The following is a 24,460-nucleotide window of genomic DNA, read 5'->3' as shown; positions in this document are numbered from 1 at the left end:
GAGCAAGGGGTGGGGTACATAGGAGAAGTTGGAGGGAAGAAAGGGGAAGAGGAAAATGATGTAATTTTACTTTAATTTCAAAAATTTAAAAGAAGCAGAAATAATATAGTTTTGGTCTGTTCTAAATTTATTTAAACTCAAAAGAAAAGTATTAAGCTTCTAGTCTGCAACTCAACCTGGGGAAGATTGGGAGCTCCAGTCTCCATCCCACACCCAGAGACAGACAGACTCCCAAGAGGTCTGTCATAAACACGCTCACAGAAGGCCTTCTCTAACCAAGCATACAGAACTGCACCTGACTACAAGGAGAGACAGGCTTCAGTCAGAGACAGCAAGGCCAGTAAACACCAGAGATAACCAGATAAACAGAGGCAAGCACAAAAACATTAGGAACAGAAATCAATCCCACTTGACACCTTCAGGACCCAGTTCTCTAATACAGCAAGGCCTGGATACCCTAACACACATGAAAAGCAATATTCTGACCTAGAATCCCATCTCAAAGGTGATAGAAGACCTTAAGGAGGATATAAATAACTCCTTTAAAGAAATACAGGAATGGAAAAATGAGGTTCTGGTGACCCTAACCACGTTTCCTCCTTAGTCCATCTGCCTACCCACCCACATGCCCGACAGACCCACCCTGTCCTGTGTCAGGAAAGTGCTGCCAATGTTACCAGCACCATGTCCTACCCATACCCAACACTGACCCTGGAGCAGAAGAAGGAGCTTTCTGTCATTGCTCACCAAATTTTGGCTCCAGGCAAGGGCATCCTGGCTGCAGACGTGTCTACTGGAAGCATTGCCAAGCACCTGCAGTCCATTGGCACAGAGAACACTGAGGAGAACAGGCGCTTCTACTGCCAGCAGCTGCTGACTGCAATGGATGTTCCTTCCCCTAAGTTATCAAGTCCAAAGGTGGCATTGTGGGCATATGGTAGATAAGAGTGTGGTGCCCCTGGGAGGAACCAGTGGGGGAGACCACACTGCTCAAGGACTGGATGGGCTGTCTGAACACTGTCCCCAATATAAGAAGGATGGAACCGACTTTGTGAAGGGACAGGGGAGCACACTTCCATGCCCCTTGGCATCATGGAAAAAGCCATTGTTCAGTTCTGTTATGCCAGCATCTGCCAGCAGAATGGCATTGTACCTATTATGGAACCAGAAATCCTTCCTGATGGGGACCATGACTTAAAGTGTTGCCAGTATGTCACTGAGAAGGTACTGGCAGTTGTCTATAAGATTCTGAGTGACCATCATGTCTATCTGGAAAACACATTTCTGGAGCCCAACATGGTCACCCCTGGCCATGCTTGTACCCAGAAATTTTCCAATGAGAAGGTTGCCATGGCAACTCTTACAGAACATAGTCACACAGTGCCCCCTGCTGTCCCTGGGATCACTTTCCTATCTGCAGGACAGAGTGAGGAAGAGGCATCCATCAACCTCAACATCATCAATAAGTGTCCCCTCCTGAAGCCATGGGCCTTGACTTCCTCCTATAGCTGAGACCTGCAGGCCTCTGCTCTAAAGGCCTGGGTGGGAAGGAGGAAAACAGGAGGAGTACATCAAGCGAGCCCTGGACAACAGCCTTGCTTGTCAAGGAAAGTATACCCCAAGTTGCAAGTCTGGAGCTGCAGCCAGTGAATTTCTCTTTATCTCTAACCATGCCTACCAACCAGAGTGGATCTAAGGCTGCTTCATCAACATTCCCGGTCCTTGCCTATCCACTTGCTATAGAAGAGGGGCCTTAAGGTTCCTCTTTCCCATTAGTCTTGCTGCCCTCATGTGTGTGTGTGTGTGTGTGTGTGTGTGTGTGTGTGTGTGTGTGTGTGTGGTGTTGTTTGTGAATGTTAACTCTTCCAGTCCACTGCCAATACAAAACTATGGGGGGGGGGGAGAAATACAGTAGGGGAGAGAAAGCATGGGTAAACAGGTAGAATTCCTTAAAGAAGAAACACATAAATCCCTTAAATAAATATAGAAAAACACATTAAGAATTTAAGCAAAATCAACTAGGACCTAAAACTGGAACTAGAAACAATAAAGAAATCACAAATGGAGGCAACCCTTGAGATAAAAAACAGAGGACAGATATAAGCAATTACAGATGCAAGCATCACAAAAAGAATACAATTGAGAAGAATCTCAGGCATAAAAGATACCATAGAAGACACTGACATAACAGTCAAAGAACACACAAACTACAAAAGCTTCTAACCCAAAACACCTAGAAAATTTAGGACACAATCAAAAGACCAAACCTAAGAACAACAGGAATAAAAGATAGTAAAGATTTCCAATTCAAAAGGCCAGAAAACATCTTCAACAAAATCATAGAAGAAAACGTCTCTAACATAAAGAAAGAGATGGCCATAAGCATACAAGGAGCCTAGAGAACATGAAATAGATTGGAACAGAAAAAAAAATCTCCTGTCACATAATAACTGTAACAGTAAATACAAAGAACAAAGAAAGAATATTAAAAGTGGTAAGGGAAAAAAGCCAAGTAACATATAAAGCCAGATCTATAAGAATTACAGCAGACTTCTCAACAGGGGCTCTATTAGCCAGAAGATCCTGGACATCCTAAGAGAGTACAAATGCCAGCCCAGAATACTATACCCAGAAAAACTCTTAATAAAACAAAATTTAAATAATGTCTTTTCACTAATCCAGTCATACAGAGTATAGTAGAAAGAAAACGTCAACACAAGGAGCGAAACTACACCCAAGAAAAGCCAAGAAACTAATCTTTTCACAGCAATCCCAAAAGAAGAGAACCACACAAACATAATGCCACCTCTAACAACAAAACTAGCAGGAACCAGCAATCATTGGTAATTAATATCTCTAAACATCAATGGACTCAATTCCCCAGTAAAAAGACATAGGCTAACAGACTGAATATGAAAATAGGATCTAGCATTTTGCTGCACAAAGGAAACACATCTCAATGACAAAAACAGAAACTACCTCAGAGTAAAAGGCTAGAGAAAAATTTCCAAGTAAATGATCCCAGGAAACAGGGTGGAGTAGCCATTCTAATATCCAATAAAATAAACTTTCAACCAAAAGTTGTCAAAAGATATGGGGAAGGATACTTCATACTCATTAAACGAAAAATCCATCAAAATAAACTCTCAATTATGAACATCTATGCCCCAAATGCAAGGGCATCCAAATTTGTAAAAAAAAAAGTTGCTAAAGCTCAAAACACACATTGAACCTCACACAATAATAGTGGGAGACTTCAACACCCCACTCTCACCAATGGATAGGTCATGGAAATTAACAGGTGTTATGGACCAAATAGATTTAACAGATATCTACAGAAAATTTCATCTTAAAACAAAAGAATATACCTTCTTCTCAGCACCTCATGGTACCTTGTCCAAAACTGACACAAAAAAAACACCTCAACTCACACAAGAAGATTGAAGTAATCCATGCATTCTGTCAGATCACCATGGACAAAGGCTGGTCTTCAGTAACAACAAAAACAACAGAAAGTCTAAATACTCATGAAAACTGAACAACTCTCTACTCAATGATAACTTGGTCAAGGAAGAAATATAGAAAGAAATTAAAGACTTTCTAGAATTTAATGAAAACAAGGGCACTGCATATCCAAACTTATAGGACACAATGGAAGCAGTGGTAAAAAAATAATCAATAGTAGTGCCTTCATAATATAACTGGAGAGATCCTACACTAGCAATTTAACAGTAGGTCTGAAAGCCCTAGAACAAAAAGAAACAAACACACCCAAGAGTAGTAGATGTCAGGAAATAATCAAACTCAAGGCTGAAATCAACCAATTAGAACAGAAAATGATACAAAGAATCAACAAAACTAAGAACTTTTACTTTGAGAAAATCAACAGGATAGATAAACTGTTAGCTAAAGTAACAGGCAGGATTCAAATGTTAAAAAGTAAAAAATGTATAGGGAGATAAAACAACAGAAACTGAGGAAATATAAAAAAGTCATGAGATCCTACTACAAATGCACATATGCAATAAAACTAGAAAATCTAAGTGTAAAGGATGATTTACCACATAGAAACGGTAAATAAGAATAAGGTAATCTAAACAGTACTATAATTCCTAAAGAAATAGAAGCAGTCATTAAAAGACCCCCAACCAAAAAATAAATAAATAGCCAGGGCCACATGGTTTTAGTGCAGAATTCTATCAGACCTTCAAGGAAAACCTAATTCTACAAAATAGAAACAGAAGTAACACTACCTAGTTTGTTCTTGGAAGACACAGTTATGCCTATATCTAAAACCACACAAAGACCCAACAAAGAAAGAGAACTTCAGAAAAACTTCCTTTATGAATATCAATATAAAAATACTCAATAAAATTTTCTTTAGACTGGAAAAATTCTGGGTCAACAATTTTGAAGATAGGTTAGTGGTTTCCTCCCTCAGCTAGGGGCCATGTCTATCTACCAGAGTTGAGCATTTTGACTAATGTCATCACCATTGAGCTTTGGTAGTCTCTTCCATCCAAGGCCACCGAGATTAGAGGTTTCACCCTGTCCCCTGCCCCCACTCCACACTGATGCCTATTTTGGTTCAATCTCCTGACCTTCTGGGCTTCACTCCTGTCCTCCCCCACATACCTGATTCTCCTCCCCCCTTTACCCTCCTTCCCTCTCTAATCCAGGTCCCTTCCTCCTTTTGCCTCCCATTATAATTTTATTCCCTCTTCCAAGTGGGATTGAAGAATCCATACATTGGCTTTCTTTCTTGTTTAGCTTTATATGGTCTGTGAGTTGTATCATGGGTATTCTGAGTTTTAGGGCTAATATCCACTTATCAGTGTGTATATACCATGTATGTCCTTTTGGGTCTGGATTACCTCACTGGGGAGGATATTTCCTAGTTACATCCATTTGCTGAAGAATTTCATGAAGTCATTGTTTTTAGTAGACTAGTAGTACTCCATTGTGTAAATGAACCCCATTTTCTCTATCAATTCTTCAGTTAAGAGATATCTGGGTTGTTTCAAGCTTCCAGCTATAAATAAGGCCTCTCAATACTATTATTTTACTGAATAAAGAATTTTACTGAACTCATGCCTGTATGTTTTCTGTGTATGAGAATTATGTCAAATAAGAAATTGCTAATGTTGCTTCCAGAATCATGTATTTGGCTGCATTTTTCTGTATTTACTTTAGTGACTAAAATGAAGTAAAGATTTAAAGACCTCATGATTCCAGGAGGCATAACTTCCATAAATTAAAAAAAATTAATTGTGTGTGTGTGTGTGTGTGTGTGTGTGTGTGTGTGTGTGTGCGTGCGTGTGGAGGAGGGTGGGAACATAATAGTACATGTACCCAAAGAGGCCTGAAGAAGTTGTTGGATACCATAGAACTGAAGTTGCCTGACATGAATGCTAGAAACTGAACTTATGTCTTCTGCAAAAATAGCATTCATTCTTATCCCTTGGGCTTTTTCTACAGCCCCTTACATAAAGATTCAAGAAGAAAGGATCATTACAGTTAGAGCAACACCTGTTCTTGTGAACATTTTAATCTGAAAGTCCTTCTGTGATCCACTGCACCTTTGGAGACCCCTGTAGCCTCAGGGTAATAGCATGTGGGACGAGTCTTATATCTACATGCTGTCTACCATAATGTTTGTATAGGATTCTTGCCATTCTTGCCTAGGAGTTCTGTTTCAGAGGGAAGACAACCGAAGACCTGTTTGCTCCTCCTGTCCTTCCCATGCTCTTTTTTTCCCACACAGTCACAGATTCTGCCACTTAGAGCTGAATACACAGAGTTCTTTCTTCCCTCTTGGCATCTTCCCAGTGAATCATTTTGGTCATCCTGCCAGAATAATATAATATTAGATTACCTGAACAAATATAAAAACATCATAAATTCATCTGTTGAACAGTGTTTATCATCCTATATATTAACAACTTTCTTGTAAACATATTTGCCATTTGAAGTTTTATTAGCATATACTATTTATCAACATAATGGGTTTCATTGTGATATTTCATAGTATACACAACACATTTGGATCATACTCACTCTCTTTTGTTGCCCTTCTACTCCTCCTCATCTCAGTCTTCTTCCTTCTTTCATGTATCCTTTTCACGACCCTATGATTCTAATTAGTGCCATGTACAGAAACACAGACAAGGTATTATTTACAAGAGCATTGGCAATTACCAGTGCCTGCATCACCGATCAAAGTGTCTCTCTGTCTCTCCCCCATTACATTTTGAAAAAATATGTGCATTTTGCCTAAGCAATCATCATTATTATTTGTCTTATTTATATTCTTAGAGGCCTAAGTATTACATGGAGTTTACATATGGCAAAAATATAGTGTCATAGGTCATCTGCTTTACTCTGAGTGGACTATCGCAACCCTGTGAGCCCCTTTAAATTCTGGAAGGCCGTTGGAGATAATCTGTAATTCCAGTCTCAAAAAGAGAAGATAGGAGATTGGATGAGCAAGTCATTCAAAGGTATAGTAGTTTGAGGTTTGGCTGAGATACCCTGTCTCAAGGAATAATGTGGATGAGCTATTGAGACAAATTCATGATCTCATTCTAAGTCTTCAATACAGATGTGCATATACATGCACACATATGCACATACATGTGCCCACACATATGCAAAAAGTATATATGTACATACACACTACACTTAAAATGCAGATATTAAGAAATAGTGAGAGATTTGGAGTCAAACTGTCAATGGATATTTGCAGAAATCATAGCACTTTATGGAGCATTTGGGGTAAGAAAGAGTCATCCTAACTCTCTTTACGCCTCAAAGTCTGTGTCACCTCCATGACAGCTGTGCTACAAAGGTCTGGCTGGCATTATCATGACATTGTTGCAATAACAGAAAGTCAAGTGAATATAAATTCAGTAAAATATAGAAAACTACTAAATCCCACAGCCTATGATACTTCACTTCATACTACTACTGGAGAAAGTAACCATCTGGAGGTCAAGCACTGTCTAACAGCCTTAGACTCTTCATATACTCTGCTGACTAATCTTGCTTGTCAGCTTGGCTACATCTAGAATCAACTAACACACACATTGTTGGATATGCTTTTAAGTAATATTTTTGGTGGGATTATTTGAGGTGTGAAAACCTACTCTAAAACCAATTCTAAATCTGGTTTACACCTTCTGGTGGAAGTCCACATAAACAGACATGGAAGAAGGAAGCTTCTGCCTTTTGCCTGCTTTCCTGCTCTCAATGGAAAATGCATCTATCTTGTTGCTGAAATATTCTTTCTCTTGTATTAGAACCCACTTCTTTGGAATTCCAACATAGTTTAAAGACCTGCAGTTTTCTTGGACTCTCTAGGGCTCCACATTACGACTGTTGAGACATCCAGCCTCATGAACTGAAGAAGGCTGGATTCCTGGCCTTTCTGTTGTGAAGTAGCTATTGTTGAATTACCCAGACCATAATCTGTAAATTTTTCTAAAAAAGCCACCTTTTTTTCATTGTGTTAGTTCTGACTCATTAGAAAACACCAAGTAATAAAGATACAAAGCCCACGTTGGACTAAGCTTTTGCACTGCATGATGATATATCAGGATAAACAGAGTAAAATCTAGTGCCACATGATTAAACTTAACTTAAAAATTAGTTTCCTGAAAATCAGTACATTTATATCAACCAATCAGGTAACATGGCAAGTCATTTGTATTATTTTATTTTCATGAGAAATATAATTACTCTGTAACTGCTGGTCCTGGTCCACTCCTTGTTTCCTGTGTTTGCATTTTCTAGTCCTTTCTGTCTGGGGCTCACCACTTCTGCTCAGGTCATAGAGACCTTCGCATGTTTACAGTGAGCTATGGCCCGACTCATAGGTTGCTAATAATGGGTTTTTAAGTTTAGTGCATGTGAGTTTCATTTATACAATGTTATACATTGTATACATGATTATACAATTTATAAATTATATAATTTATAAAGATGGTATGCTGCTGCTCTAATTTGACAGATAAGAAATTGAGGCATGAATACATTGTGTAATGTTTAGAACCACTAAAGAGGAGGCAAACAGTTGAGCCCAGGAAATCTGTTGGGAAATGATGTGCTTTTAGCATTACCTGTCCTGAACCATGGTGCTCTTCAGTGTAGTCAGAAGACTGAGACACCAAAGAGCTAGAATTGATACATGATGTAAAGTAAAAAGAACAGGAGGACAGCAAGGAAAGGGAGCCCGTCTTAGACAAACAGTGTTGCTGCTGCCCCACACTGTGATACTTCATGCTTTAAGTGAGAGTCATGTTTGACTCTGTGCCTACATGAGAAAGTATTGAAAACAAGGGAATACATGACTAAAACTTAAACTAGAGAAAGCTCTAGAACTACAAGATCATGTATTAAACTTAAATCACTAGTTAACAGTCAAATGAAACTGAATGATGCCTAAACAACTAATTGGGAAAAGATCTTTACCAACCCCACATCAGATAGAGGCCTGATATCCACGGTATACAAAGAACTCAGGAAGCTAGACACCAGAGAGTCAAACAACCCTATTAAAAAATGGGGTACAGAGCTAAACAAAATGTTCTCAATTGAGGAATATAGAATGGATGAGAAACATCTAAGGAAGTGCTCGACATCATTAGCCATCAGGAAATTCAAATCAAAACAACCCTGAGATTCCACCTCACACCAGTCAGATTGGCCAAGATCCAAAACTCAGATGACAGCAGATGCTGGCAAGGATTCGGAGAAAGAGGAACACTTCTCCACGGTTGGTGGGGTTGTAAACTGGTACAACCACTCTGAAAATCAGTCTGGTGATTCCTCAGAAAATTGGACATAGTACTACCTGAAGACCCAGTTATTCCACTTCTGGGTATATACCCCAGAGAAGCTCCAACATACAACAAAGATACATGCGCCACAATGTTCATAGCAGCCTTATTTATAATAGCCAGAAGCTGGAGAGAACCCAGATGTCCTTCAGTAGATGAATGGATACAAAAATTGTGGTATATTTATGCAATGTAGTACTACTCAGATATAAAAAACAATGACTTTATGAAATTCTTAAGGAAATAGATGCATATAGAGAATATCATCCTGAGTGAGGTAACCTAGTCAGAAAAGAACAGACATAATATGCAGTCACTGACAATTGGATACTAATCCCAGAAAGCTCAGAACTCCTCCAGAAACAACTCACAGACTATATGAAGTTCAAGAAAAAACAAAAACCAAAAAAAAAGAAAGAAAATGAAAAACCATTATGCTTAATCTTTACACACCAAGAAAACTTTGACTAATTCTAGGTTACATCTTGTTTTACATGTACTTTATACACATTGTAACCAGTAAGATCTTAATGCACACTATCAAACCTTTAAAAAAAGAACAAGTACTGACAAAAATGTATTTGTATACTTTTATGCAAAAAAGCTTAAAATTTGTACATTTATCTTTGTTTTTTTTAAATAAAGTTTTTCAATTAAAAAAACTAACTGGATTGAAACCAGAAGCTCTGAATAATTCAAACTTTGAGGAGACACTTCTGCATACATTGTGCATGTTGACTTATGTAACTGGAGTATGAGGGTAGGAAAAAGATAGGTTTCCCTAGGGATATTGGACGGTTAGATTAGGAAGATCAGTCAGCGAGTTTCAGATTCACTAAGAAGCCTTATCTTAAAAATTAAAGTAAAGAATGTGTAAAGTAGACACCTTAAGTAGACCTTTGACTTCTACATGCATCTATATACATGGGAACATGCACTTGCATGAGCATGTGCAAAAACATGTTCATATAAATACACCACACATACAAAAACTCTCTCCTTCAATTTATTATTTTAAATCGTACACCTACACACTAAGCGTATTGTATTGAGCCTTGGCTTTTACCTACAGGAAACTTAACAGCAGTGCAGAAATCACTCAGTTTGATGTCCATGCAATAATCAAGATACTGAATATATGAGCAGACCTGAGTAAGCAAGTGAGAGTCATCTCCACTGGGCTGAAACCATTGCAACAGCGCCCTAAAGACATTTCTGAAGAACAAAAGTCTAAGCAGGAGATGTACTGTGCAACAGAGTATATGTACCAGCACAATACTTCCTATCACTGCAGGACTTTTGAGAGAGGAAATGACTATAGGTGTCAGCAAGCTAAAAAAGAGAAAAGGGGGGGGATTAAGAAAAAAAATCCCGATCTGCCACCCGGAACAGCGGCTTGTAGAAGCTGAGCAACTGGTGGGTGGGAGACCTGGGCTGCCCGGGAGCAGAGAGATCTCTGCGGAGTGCACTCGAAAAGTGCACCCCCTGCCTTGCCCTGCACTGCCTTGCCTGATCCAGCGAACGGAAACAGAAATTTAGAACTTCTGTTTCAACCCGGCGGTGACTTCAGGACGCAGAGCGGAGCCCGGCCCATCTGCCACCAGGAACGGCGGCTCGTAGAGGCTGAGCAACTGGTGGGTGGGAAACCTGGGCTGCCAGGGAGCAAAGAGAACTCTGCAGAGTGCACATGGAAAGTGCACCCCTTGCCTTGCCCTGCCCTGCCTTGTCTGATCCAGCGACCCGGAACAGAAATTTAGAACTTCTGTTTCCACCCGGCTGTGACTTCAGGACGCAGAGCGGAGCCTGGCCCATCTGCCACCCGGAACGGCAGCTCGTAGAGGCTGAGCAACTGGTGCATGGGAAACCTTGGCTGCCGGGGAGCAGAGAGAACTCTGTGGAGTGCACACGGAGAGTGCACCCCCTGCCTTGCCCTGCCCTGCCCTGCCTGAGGCAGCGACCAGGAACAGAACGTTGGAACTTCTGTTCCCACCTGGAAACTCTGAGGCATAGAACAGGTCTCGGCCCATCTGACACCTGGAACAGGAAAGATCCAGGGACACAGACCAGATACAAGGGAAAGGCAAGAACATATCACTGACAACAAAATGGCAAGAGGAAAGCGAAAGAGTATATTCCAAGGAAACCAAGACAATCTAGCAACATCAGAACCCAGCTCTCCCATAACAGCAAACAACGGAATTCCAAACACTCCAGAAAAAGAAGACACAGACCTGAAATCATACCTCAAGATGCTGATAGACATACTTAAACAAGAAAGGGAGGAAAAGCAAAAAGATTCAGAAGCTTTTAAAGAAGAAACAAGGAAAACACTCAAAGAACTCAAAGAACTAGAGGAAAACAGAACCAAAGAAATAAAGGAATAGAAGAGGGAAATTAAAACAGAAATTGACACAATAAAGAAAACGCTAAAAGAGATAACCCAGAAGGCAGAACACCAAAAAAGAAATCAGGAGTCACAGAAGCAAGCATTTCCAACAGATTACAAGAGATCAAGGAGAGAATCTCGGGGGCAGAAGACAACATTGCAAACATAGACAAAACAGCCAGAGAAGATGCAAAAAACAAAAAGCTCCTAACCAAAAATGTCCAGGAAATCCAAGACACAATGAGAAGACCGAACCTAAGGATAATAGGAATAGAAGAGGGAGAAGAGTACCAACTAAGAGGCACAGTAAATATCTTCAACAAATCGTAGAAAAAAACTTCCCTACCCTCAAGAATGAGATGACCACGAGCATAAAAGAAGCCTTCAGAACTCCAAACAGGTTGGACCAGAAAAGAAATACCTCCCGACACATAATAGTAAAAACATCAAGTGCCTAAAGCAAAGAAAGAATACTAAAAGCAGTAAGGGAAAAAGGTCAGGTAACATATAAAGGCAGGCCAATCAGAATCACACCCGATTACTCAACAGAGACTATGAAAGCTAGAAGAGCCTGGACAGACATCATGAAGTCCCTACGAGAGCACAGTGCCAGCCCAAGCTGCTATACCCAGCAAAACTATCAATCACCACCGATGAAGAGATGAAGATATTACAAGACTAATCAAAATTTACACAATATCTGACCACAAACCCAGCACTACAACGAATTATAGGTGGAAAACCCAATACAATGAGGGAAAATACAGCCTAGTAAAAACAAGAAAACACCTAAACAAGAAAACTAAAAGAAGAAAAAAACACAGACACAACTCAACCCAAAAAAGCAATAATGGCAGGAAACAGAAACAACTATTTCTTGATATCTATTAACATAAATGGAATCAACTCCCCAATAAAGAGGCATAGACTATCAGACTGGATACATAAACAAAATCCAGCCTTTTGCTGCATAGAGGATACTCATCTCAGAGACAGAGACAGACACTATCTCAGAGTAAAAGGGTGGGAAAAAAACTTCCAAGCAAACAGCCCCAAGAAGCAAGCTGGAGTGGCTATTCTAATATCGAATAAAGTAAATTTCCAACCAAAAGTTATCAAAAAAGATAAGGAAGGACACTTTTTACTCATTACCAGGGAAATCTGTCAGGAGGAACTCTCAATCCTTAACATATATGCTCCAAATAAAAAAGCACCCACATTCATTAAAGAAACTCTACTAAAGCTCAAAAAATACATTTCACCCCACACAATAATAGTGGGAGACTTTAATACCCCACTCTCACCAGTGGACAGATCATGGAAACAGAAACGGAACAAGGACACTGCAAAACTAGCAGAGACTTTGAACCAACTAGAATTAATAGATATATACAGAACACATTATCCTAAAGTAAAAGAATACACCTTCTTCTCACCAGCCCATAGCACCTTCTCGAAAATTGACCACATATTTGGACACAGAACGAGCCTCAATCGATATAAGAAGATTGAAATACTCCCATGCATCCTCTCAGATCACCATGGTCTACGGCTGGTCTTTAACAACAAGAAAGACAACAAAAAGCCCACATACACATGGAAACTAAAAAACGCTCTGTTAAACGATAGCAGAGTCAAAGAAGAAATAAAGAAAGAAATTAAGGATTTTCTAGAATTCAACGAAAACGAAAACACAACATACCCAAACTTATGGGATGCAATGAAAGCAGTATTGAGAGGAAAACTCATAGCCCTAAGTGCTTCAAAAAAAAAAAAAAAAAAAAAAAAAAAACGGGAGAGAGCTTACATCATCAACCTGACTGCACAGCTAAAAGCCCTATAACAAAAGGAAGCAGATATACCCAAAAAGAGTAGATGGCAAGAAATAATCAAAATTAGGGCAGAAATAGACCAAATAGAAACAAAAAGAACCATTGAAAAAAATCAACAAAACCAAGAGTTGGTTCTTTAAGAAAAAAAAACAAGATTGATAAACCCCTAGCCAGACAAACTAGAGGGCAAAGAGAGAGTATCCAAGTAACAAAATCAGAAAGGAAAGTGGTGACATAACAACTGAAACTGAGGATATTCAAGAAATCATCAGATCCTACTACAAAAACTTATACTCCACAAAATTGGAAAATCTGGAGGAAATGGACGAATTCCTAGACAGAGACAAGATCCCAAAGTTAAACCAGGACCAAGTAAACCATCTAAATAACCCTATAACACCTAAAGAAATAGAAGAAGTCATCAAAAGCCTCCCACCCAAAAAAAGCCCAGGTCCAGACGGGTTCAGACATTTATTGGGGATATAACACCCATACTCTCTAAACTATTCCAAAAAATAGGATCAGATGGAATATTACCCAACTGATTTTTTGAGGCTACAATAACCCTCATACCTAAACCACACAAAGACCCTACAAGGAAAGAGAACTTCAGACCAATCTCACTTATGAACATTGATGCAAAAATACTCAACAAAATCCTCGCAAACCGAATCCAAGAACACATCAAAATGATCATTCATCATGACCAAGTAGGCTTCATCCCTGGGATGCAGGTATGGTTTAACATAAGGAAATCCATCAATGTAATCCACCATATAAACAAACTCAAAGATCAAAATGACATGGTTATCTCACTAGACGCTGAGAAAGCATTTGACAAAATCCAACACCCCTTCATGTTAAAAGTCCTGAAAAGAACAGGCATCCAAGGTCCATACTTAAACATAATAAAAGAAGTATACAGCAAACCAACAGCCAACATCAAACTTAATGGCAAGAAACTTGAAGCAATCCCACTAAAATCAGGGACTCGACAAGGCTGCCCACTCTCCCCCTACCTATTCAACATAGTACTGGAAGTCCTGGCTGGAACAATTAGACAGCAAAAGGAGATCAAGGGGATACAAATTGGAAAAGAAGAGATAAAAACATCACTCTTTGCCGATGACATGATAGTGTACTTGAGTGACCCCAAAAATTCCACCAAAGAACTCCTACAGCTGATAAACAAGTTCAGCAAAGTGGCTGGATACAAAATTAACTCAAACAAATCAGTAGCCTTCCTATACTCAAAGGACAAACATGTGGAGAAAGAAATTAGGGAAAACGTACCCTTCACAATCGTCACAAAAACTATGAAATACCTTGGTGTGACTCTAACTAAGCAAGTGAAGGACCTGTATGACAAGAACTTCAAACCTCTAAAGAAAGAAATTGAGGAGGATCTCAGAAAATGGAAAGATCTCCCATGCTCATGGATTGGAAAGATCAACATTTTAAAAATGGCCATTCTACCAAAAGCAATCTACAGATTCAACGCAATCCCCATCAAAATTCCAACACAGTTCTTCATGGAATTGGAAAGATCAATGTGCAATTTCATATGGAACAACAAAAGACCTAGAATAGCAAATCCATCCTCAACAACATGAAAACATCTGCTGGAATCACTATCCTTGACTTCAAGCTATATTACAAGGCAATTGTGCTGAAAACTGCATGGTACTGGTACAGAAATAGGCATGTGGATCAATGGAATAGAATAGAAGATCCAGAAATGAGCCCTCATGTATATGGTCACCTGATTTTTGACAAAGGAGTAGTAAACATTCAATGGAAAAAGGACAGCCTATTCAACAAATGGTGCTGGTCCAACTGGCACTCAGCATGCAAAAGAATGAAAATAGACCCTTTCTTATCTTCTTGTACAAAGCTCAAGTGTAAGTGGATCAAAGATCTCCACATTAAACCAGATACACTGAAACTATTAGATGAGAAAGTAGGGAAAACCTTAGAACACATAAGTACAGGAGAAAATTTTCTGAACAAAACACCAATGGCTCAAGCTCTAAGGTCAAAGATTAACAAATGGGACTTAATGAGATTGCAAAGTTTCTGTAAGGCTAAGGACATCATCAAGAAAACAAAACGGCAACCAACAGAATGGGAAAAGATCTTTACCAACACCACATCAGATAGAGGCCTAATATCCAAGGTGTACAATTAACTCAAAAAGCTAGACACCAGAGAATCAAATAACCCTATTAAAAAATGGGGTACTGAACTAAACAAAATGTTTTCAGTTGAGGAACACCGAATGGCTGACAAACATCTGAGGAAGTGCTCAACATCCTTAGCCATCAGGGAAATGCAAATCAAAACACTCCTGAGATTCCAGCTCACACCATTCAGATTGGCCAAGATCCAAAACTCAGATGACAGCAGATGCTGGCGAGGCTGCGGAGAAAGAGGAACACTTCTCCACTCTTGGTGGGGTTGCAAGCTAGTCCAACCACTCTGGAAATCTGTCTGGCGATACCTCAGAAAATTGGATATAGTACTACCTGAAGACCCAGCTATTCCACTTCTGGGCATATACCCCAGAGACACTTTAATACACAACAAAGATATATGCACCACAATGTTCATAGCAGCTCTATTTATAATAGCCAGAAGCTGGAAGGAACCTAGATGTCCTTCAGAAGATCAATGGATACAAAAATTGTGGTACATATACACAATGGAGTACTACTCAGCCACCAGAAGCAATGACTTAACCAAATTCTTAAGAAAATGGCTGCATCTAGGGAATATCATCCTGAGTGAGATAACCCAGTCACAGGAGAACGGACATAATATGCAGTCACTGATGGTGGGATGCTAACCCCAGAGGCTTGCACTCCTTTAGAAACAACTCAGAGACTATATGAAGTCCAAGAATTAAAGAAAACAAAACAAAACAAAAAAATATTTACAAAACAAGAAAACTTTAACTATTTCCATGTTACATTTTGTTTTACATGTACTTTATGCTCATTGTAACTTTTAAGTTTTCAAGGCATACTATCAAACCTTGAAAAAAATCAAGTACTGCCTAAAAAATATATTCATATAGTTATGTAAAAATTATGTTAAAATCTGAAAAAAAAGTACTGACAAAAATGTATAATTTTAAGCAAAAAATGTTTAAAATCTGTACATTTATCTTTGTTTTGTAAAATAAAGTTGTTTAAAAAATAAATAAATAAACCATAATTTTTGTAAAAAAAAAAAAAAAGAAAAAAATCCCATTTGTGAAAAAAGAAAATTCTTGGATGACATTGTATTATTCTAAAATTATAACTATGCCAGGTGTATGGGAAATGTGTTTGAAGAGGACAGATGTATGACTTGGAGAAGCCAGTCCTTTTCTTCTTTTCAGGTTTTGATTCAGCCCAGTATATGCCTGGGAAGGCTCACAGAACTGTCAACTGATGCTGAAACTTGGGAGACTTCATTCAATTTTGCATAAGAGTTTATCGGTCTTAGAGATTTATCTGGCTGCTTTTTGAGCATTTTGAGTCCAATAGATCACGATTTAAAAAGCAGATGTCTGGATTTTATTTTTTATTTTATTTTTTAAGTTTATTTATTCAGTAATTCTCCTTTCGAGTTCTCTGAAAAGAGAACAATAAAGATGTGAAAACAAGACATGGGCTTTGCCCTTCAGAAGGCTTAACAGCTTCTTAGAGAGATGAATTCTATCTTATTAAAAGATAAAAATGACAGGTCTAGATAAATAGTTTATATGGAGGTGTAGATGTAGGTTTAAAGATCACTAAAGCCCCACTAAAGATTTAATGATCCTTAATACAGATTAAAGATTTTCTATTGGGTTAGGATGATACACCACTAATCTGGGACACCTCTGCTAGAAGCCTATACAAGGATATAGAAGAATGATGCTTTTTTCTGTTGGCCTACTCTTTCCTGCCTCAGTAGCAAGTCCATTTCTTCACTGGCATTAAATATTACTTCTTTGGAATTCCAGTGTCTAGTGAAGACCAGATGAGACTACCAGCCTCATGCCTGAGCAACTTTTTGAACTTTCTGTTCATAGACAGACATTGTTGTATTAGTTGGACTATAGCTTGTAAATCATTGTAATAAACTCCCCCCTATATATAGAGAGATTCATTCTATAAGTTCTGCTACTCTAGAGAACCCTGACTGATACAACTGCAAAAGAGATAAAACATATTGGCCTATCACAAATCAAGGACTATTTATGCATAGTGTGTTAGAGCACCAGACAGTCTGTATAAACTATCTTTGTACACATCTAATAGAAAATGCATGTAATGTATTTTAAAGTTTTAGAAATTCATTGAGGAATAGGAAATAATGAGTTGAGTTCAGGGTTTCTGGGAATTCTGTTATTTGTTAAGTTAGTATCTCTAGCAACTTTAATAAGGTCTTATTTTTCGTGTTCTGTGGAGGATATAGACATCTCTGCTTTTAATGTAGAAACTGTGACCATCTCTATTCATTTCTTTTTACTTAATAAGAGCCAGCTCTGTTTCAGACTCTTGCTATCTTTTCTCTGAACTCTGGAAATAACCTCCTAATTACTATCACTATGTTCTGTACTTTGGCTCTGGAATGATTAACTTTTTTCCTTCTCCCAAGAAACGAATTTTGCTAAAACAAAACATGGGCTGTGTCATCATCAGAAACAAATTTTATGATAGTTCTCAGTCACAGTTTGATCTAAGCTTGGACACTTTGCCTTGGTTTTCAAAACTTCAAAATTCATTTTCTTCATATAGCTTAATTGTTGAGTCAGAATGCACATCTTCCTTGTGTACATTCTTCACCTCCGTGGCACCTTCTGTTATTTTTAGCTATAATAAAAACCACATCATTCTGTAAAGTCTTATCTTTTTATTAGATGTTTTCTTTATTGACATTTTAAATGTTATCTCCTTTTCTGGTTTTCCCTCTGAAAAACCCCTATCCCATTCCTTCCTCCCCGGCTTCTATGAGTGTGCTCCCCCACCCACCCACTCATTCTCACCTGCCTCCCCACCCTGGCATTCCCCTAAACTGGGACATCGAGACTTCACAGGACCAAGGGCCTCTCCTCCCACTGATGCCCAACAGGGACATCCTCTGCTACATATGTGGCCGGAGCTATGGGTCCCTCCATGTGTATTCTTTGGCTGGTAGTTTAGTCCCTGGGAGCTATGGGGGTCTAATTGGTTGATATTGTTATTCTTCATATGGAGTTGCACAGCCCTTTAGCTCCTTCAGTTCTTTCTCTAGCTCCTCCATTGAGAACCTCATTCTCAGTCCGATGGTTGGCTGTGAGCCTCTGCCACTGTATTTGTCAGGCTCTGGCAGAGTCTCTCAGGAGGCAACTATATCAGGCTCCTGTCAGCGTTCACTCCTTGGTATCCGCAATACTATCTGGCCTTGGTGTCTATATATGTGATGAATTCCCAGGTGGGGCAGCCTCTGGATGACCTTCCCTTCTATCTCTGCTTCTGCTTCAAACTTTGTCTTCGTATTTTCTCCTGTGAGTATTTTGCTCCCCTTTCTAAAAAGGACAGAAGCACCCACACTTTGGCCTTCTTTCTACTTGAGCTTCATGTGGTCTGTAAATTATATCTTGGGTATTCTAAGCTTTTTGGGCTAATATTCACTTATCAGTGAGTGCATACCACATGTGTTCTTTTGTGACTGGGCTAACTCACTCAGGATATTTTCTAGTTCCTTCCACTTGCCTAGAAATTTCATGTAGTTATTGTTTTTAGTAGCTGAGTAGTACTCTATTGTTTAAATGTACCATATTTTCTGTATCCATTCCTCTGTTGATGGACATCTGGGTTCTTTTCAGCTTCTGGCTGTTATAAATAAGGCTTCTATGTACATAGTGGAACATATGTTCTTGTTAGATGTTGGAGCATCTTTTAGGTATATGCTCAGGAGAGGTATAGCTGGGTTCTTAGTGTTATGTCCAGTTTTCTGAGGAACCACAAGACTGATTTCCAGAGTGGTTGTACTAGCTTGCAATCCTGCCAACAATGGAGTAGTGTTCATCTTTCTCCACATCCTTGACAGCATCTGCTGTCATTTGAGTTTTTGTCTTAGCCATTCTGACTGGTATGAGGTGGGATCTTAGGGTTGTTATGATTTGCATTTCCCTGGTGACTAAGGATGTTGAACATTTTTTTAGATGCTTTGTGGCTATTTGAGTTTCCTCAGTTTAGCTTTGTCCCTCATTTTTAATAGGGTTGTTTGATTCTCTGGAGTCTAACTTTTGAGTATATATATGATATTAGCATTCTGTTGGATGTAGGATTGAAAAAGATCTTTTCCTAATTTGTTGGTTTCCATTTTGTCTTATTGACAGTGTTCTTTGACTTACAGAAGTTTAGCAATTCTATGAGGTCCCATTTGTCAAAGTCAGATCTTGAAATGGGCTTTCATCTCAACTCTACTGTGCTGCAGTTCTTTCCCAATTTACAAGAAGTGTCATTCTTACTATCAGTGTCTAAACTCCCTCTCTGAACCTCTGTGGAAGTTTTATCTTCTGACTTCTATAACAAATACTATATACTTGTTTAAACTACTCATAAATCTCAAAGTTTCTACTGAGCAAGGCCATACCTTACCATCTTTCTATCTTCATAGAATCTTGCTAATGATTAGCACATCTAATTCTGCTGCTTGGAAGGTGTATTTAATTCAACCCCTACTTGGCCAAAGGCCTGTGGTTGCCGTACATCTTATTGGGAGAAGTTGAAGGATTCAAATACTTTCTTTGAGTTCCTTGCACCTAAGCATTTGTATTTTTTAGGGAATATTTCAGTGTAAAATTCTCTACCTCAGGTTGATAAAACTGGACAGTGAATGGGAAGAGTGACAGAAAAGGAAATGTACAAACTGTGCTTGTGAATATGCTGCACTCAGGAGAGGGAAGCATCTGCTCCAGAAATATCTACCAGTCGAGACCCAAGAAGTCAAATATACCTAATCCTGTAGATCACACTCTTCCAACAGGAGGTGCTTAAAGGAAAGGAGCAGCCTGCCATCTGCTCACCATCTGCTTCAGAAGACCTACTCCTTAGTTAGTGCCACTGGGGTTTCTGCTGCTTTAAAAAATGATCAGCATCCTCAAGGACCCCAAATAAAAACATATAACACCATCTCATAGCTGTTTCAGATGGTGGTAGCTTCTGGGTTTTACCAAGATATTTCCTCATTAAATTATGTCCTTCAAAATATGTGCAATGTGGGGGAAAAGACATAATCCGTGAGTCAGTAGCTTTCATTCCGAACTCTACTTTTAATTTATGTGGGCAATTGCCTATATCTCCCACCTTAAAATTCAACCCATATAAAATAGGAATATATTTGCTTCCCGGAATGTGAACCAAAGTGTAAGCTTTGTGTAGGCAGGATCCTCCATTGCTTTCTGTTCACTGCTGCATTTTAAGTGTATAATCAGGCATGTGGGAAAATGTGATAAAACACTTATTGACCTTGGCAGTGCTGAAAGGAGATTGAATGCCTCTGTCTGTCTGTCTGTCTGCCTGCCTGTTTATCTGCCTATCTGTATGTCTGTCTGATCTGTTTGATCTTTCTATTAATCTAATCTATCTGTTTGCCCGCCTGTCTGCCTGCTGGTCTGCCTATCTATCTGTCTGATCTATCTAATCTGTCTATCATCTATCTATCTATCTATCTATCTATCTATCTATCTATCTATCTATCTATCTATCTATCTATCTATCTATTAATCTAATCCATCTGTCTTCCTATGGCCTGTCTGTTCAATTTATCTAATCTATTTATCTAATCTAATCTATCTATCTATCCATCCATCCATCTATCTATCTACATACATGTTTAAGTGTTTTCTACTGTGTTCTTGAATGTTAGGTAGAATTAAATCATTAAATTTAAATAATTTTAGTTTTTTCTTAAGCTTTTGAAGTACCCTTATGTAAGCAATATATTTTAATAATTATTAAAATGCAATTGTATATTTAGCTGTGATTTAAAACATTTTTGTATGTTCAGTTTTATCATACTAATTAATAGTAAACTAAGCATCACCAATGCCATTTTAGTGTCCCATTAATGATTTTAAATCAACAAAGCAACTTTGGTGTCATTTGACCAAGAGAATTCTCTATTTCTTGCCTTCCCTCCTTTTGCCTATCTTGAATGAGTCTGAATCTGTGCCTGCATCTGTGTATGTCCTGTGTGTGTCCCCAACAAAAGGCTTTGTTCTCTTTTGTGTTGAGTAACACAGAAAGTATTACATGGAAAAGGAGTGAGGGATACTTTACAGATATAGGTATTAATTTCTCAAGGGATTAAAGTACTGACTTCAACCAACTCCAAGTGAATCAGATAACAGTATCTTCATGTTACAGTCAACATTCAGAATAGATATTCATTTTATAAGTGCTTTCAACCTGTTTTTAGCAAATGATTATCAAAACACACATGCATTCTTCTTGGGTCAGGGGCATGAAAGGATACATATGTGTATAGCTATGCATTTGTTTAGGTTATAAAAGATGATATGTGGGAAATTAAACACATATAAGGTTGGTTGTGATATTATTCTTGGAAAGGTAGGTTAAACAGCCTGAATACACAGTAGAATAGGAGTCTTAGGTCGTAAATAACTTCGGGGGGTTATTATTCATTCTGACTGTGAGATCCAGAAAAAGTTCCAGTTTCTTAGACTGTGAGATAGTTCCATCATAATGCATTACCATAGTTGTTTCATTTTCTTGGAGAAATGGTGTCTGGAAACTTTTGTGTAGAATTACCACTTTATGGTCATTCTTCGTAAAATAAAGAAGCAAAAAAATGTTTTCAATAGTCAACTCAAGCTTTGTTCTAGATGAATCTAGATAACTGAGATTATTAAAGAATCAGGAAATCAACTTGCATCTTCTTGTTGTCTTTGGGGAGATGGAGAGAAAGATCATCATGTCGTCATAGGGGACACAGCGGAGGTAAAGTCAGATGATAGTGCTATTGTGGCATGCACACTCCATACCTTGAACTTGTATTGCAATACTAGATATGCATATTTATAACAGAGCTAAGCCCTTGAGCCTTCATTCCAGTCACTGTTGTAGAATGCAATAGCATCACTAACAAGTCAGCATATATCTTGATAAAATTTGTCTCATTCTTTTATTCTTCTTCCTCTATCCTTCTTTCTTAAGAAAATTTAAGTTTAGATCAGAGCAGGATGGGGGTGGGGTGGTTGCTACTTTCCTGGCTCAAGCTTGCACTGCCCTTGACATTGTTCTGAGGCAGCTTTTATCCTTTCTACCTTTGCAGCTCTCTCCGTTCTTCTTTGTGCTGTCTAGGAGTCTGCCAGGCTCCCATGTGTACAGCTGCTTGTAAACGGAACTTATTCTGTCAGATGAAGTGATGAGATAAGAGATGTCCAAATACACAGCTTGGGCTGAGCCCAGAGCATTTATTTCTCTGCTTTAACTACCTCTAGGCCTAGGACTAAAAGCTTCTAGCCTTCATACAATCTGGTCCTCCAAGCTGACTGATTTAAGCTGGCCTCTCTCAGCTTCTGCTTGGCCTCAAACTAACTTTGGCAACCTGTTCTTATCTTCTGGATCCTTTTCATCCTCTGGCTTGTTCTGTTTCACCTGTGTTTAACCTATTTTCACTGCAACCTGTCTCTGTAACATACTCCTGGTAAAACTGCCTCCTCTTCTCCCCCCTCCTTTTCCTCCTCAACTCCCCCTCTCTGCACTATTTCTTAAGTTGCCCCTCTTTCCCATCTCTTCTCATGAGAGATCCTATCCCTACTTCAGTCTGTCAAATCTTTCTCTGATTCATCACTTTGTCTGCCCTTCAATTAGATAACACACGGCTGCTTCCTTCTACAGGTATGTACTAGAAGGACTAAAAGAGTGTGGCATTTCTGCATTCCAGCCAGATGGCAAAGACCTAGAAGATTTTTAAATTTGATCCCTTTCCAGGTCTGTCATGTTGCTGGATTATAATTACAGCTGCTATGACATTAACCAACAGTGATCTCTTAGCAAAGCCACACAGTCCAGCCTGGTTGATGGGCTCTTTCCAGACTTCTGGCATCTTTGTGGCAGACATCATCTGTGGAGAGTCTTCAGGGTTTTTCTGGGTGTTTACCTTGACTTTGATTGGTCAGTGGTTTCTCTCTCTCCCTCCCTCCCTCCCTCCCTCCCTCCCTCCCTCCCTCCCTCTCTCTCTCTCTCTCTCTCTCTCTCTCTCTCTCTCTCTCTCTCTCTCTCTTCTTTTTGGAAAGTCGGAGATCTTTGCTTTGTGATTCCCCAGGCTTATTTGAAATTTCTGTTTTATTCTCAGCCACATGACCTGAGCCTTATGCCTGTACTCAGAGTTGCTCACAATCATTCTTTACAGAATCCTTCCCTTTTAAGGACATTAAGACATCTTTTTACATTATTAGCAGCCCAGGTTTTGATTATTATTTATTACCTTGAAAAGGTTTTTATTTAAGGCTTACTGAATTTGATATACTCTTGGTGGAAGTGAACAACTGAACCCTGAACATTTCTAATCCTAAAACATTATTTTTGGTCACATGTGTCTACATGAATGGAGGAATGCTCACATGCTGGCCACAGAAGGCAGGCAGGCCTTTTAGCTGGCACATAAAACCATCCAAACATTGTATATAAACTTACAGTGCACTGCATGTGAACATCCACCTTGTGTCTATGCCCCTTAAACTTATTTTCTTATGTTAGTTTTATAGGCAAAATCTTTATAATCTTAATCTTTTGTAGGTTTTACTTTTTAACTCATTTAATGAATTTACTTGCTCTTTTTGTTGTATCTTCAGATAAAAATCATAGTTACAATAATTTTTAGTTTTAATACAAAAGTCTTCCTATAAATGCATCTATTTTTTCATAAATTCATTAGGGTGGTATTATTCACAAACATAAAATATTAGGCTTATAGAAGCTTATCTAAAATAAGAAACTATTATAAAACTATACCTATATATAATTATTCTTTGCAACATCAATGACAGAACATTTTACTTCATTATTTATAAATTATTTATCTAAGTGAGACATGTATAGTTTAAAAATTTCATTTTTAAAAGTATGAGGTAAAAAGTTCTCTGATCCACCCTATCTTGCCTTTACTGAGGAAGGTATGCAGAAGAGTTTTAACTGGCATTTATCCCCATCCTCCTAAAAGAAAACACACTGGCACTCATGTATCTTGCTCTAGTGATGTTAGGTAATGTCCATTGATTTTCTGCTGAGCAGTTGGGGTTTTTCATCATGGCAGCTGTGGAATTCACCATTTTGATATACTAGTTGGTATTTGCAATGTGCTACCCAGGTCAAGGGCATATACCGCTGAAATGAGTCACATGATAATATAAGTTTACT

At 38.6% G+C, this 24,460-nt stretch overlaps 1 pseudogene across 1 annotated transcript; it reads left to right on the top strand.

The window, feature by feature from the left end:
• Window positions 1–681: 681 nt before the first annotated feature.
• On the top strand, window positions 682–1,746 carry LOC308430216 (fructose-bisphosphate aldolase A-like; annotated as a pseudogene). The gene has a single exon. The product of its transcript is annotated as a fructose-bisphosphate aldolase A-like (transcript).
• The last annotated feature ends 22,714 nt before the right edge of the window (window positions 1,747–24,460 follow it).

Source organism: Micromys minutus (assembly GCF_963924665.1).
Source record: "Micromys minutus genome assembly, chromosome: 15".
NCBI classification, from domain to species: domain Eukaryota; kingdom Metazoa; phylum Chordata; class Mammalia; order Rodentia; family Muridae; genus Micromys; species Micromys minutus.
The sequence above is the reverse complement of the archived record's forward strand: the minus strand, read 5'-3'. Positions and strand labels throughout refer to the sequence as shown.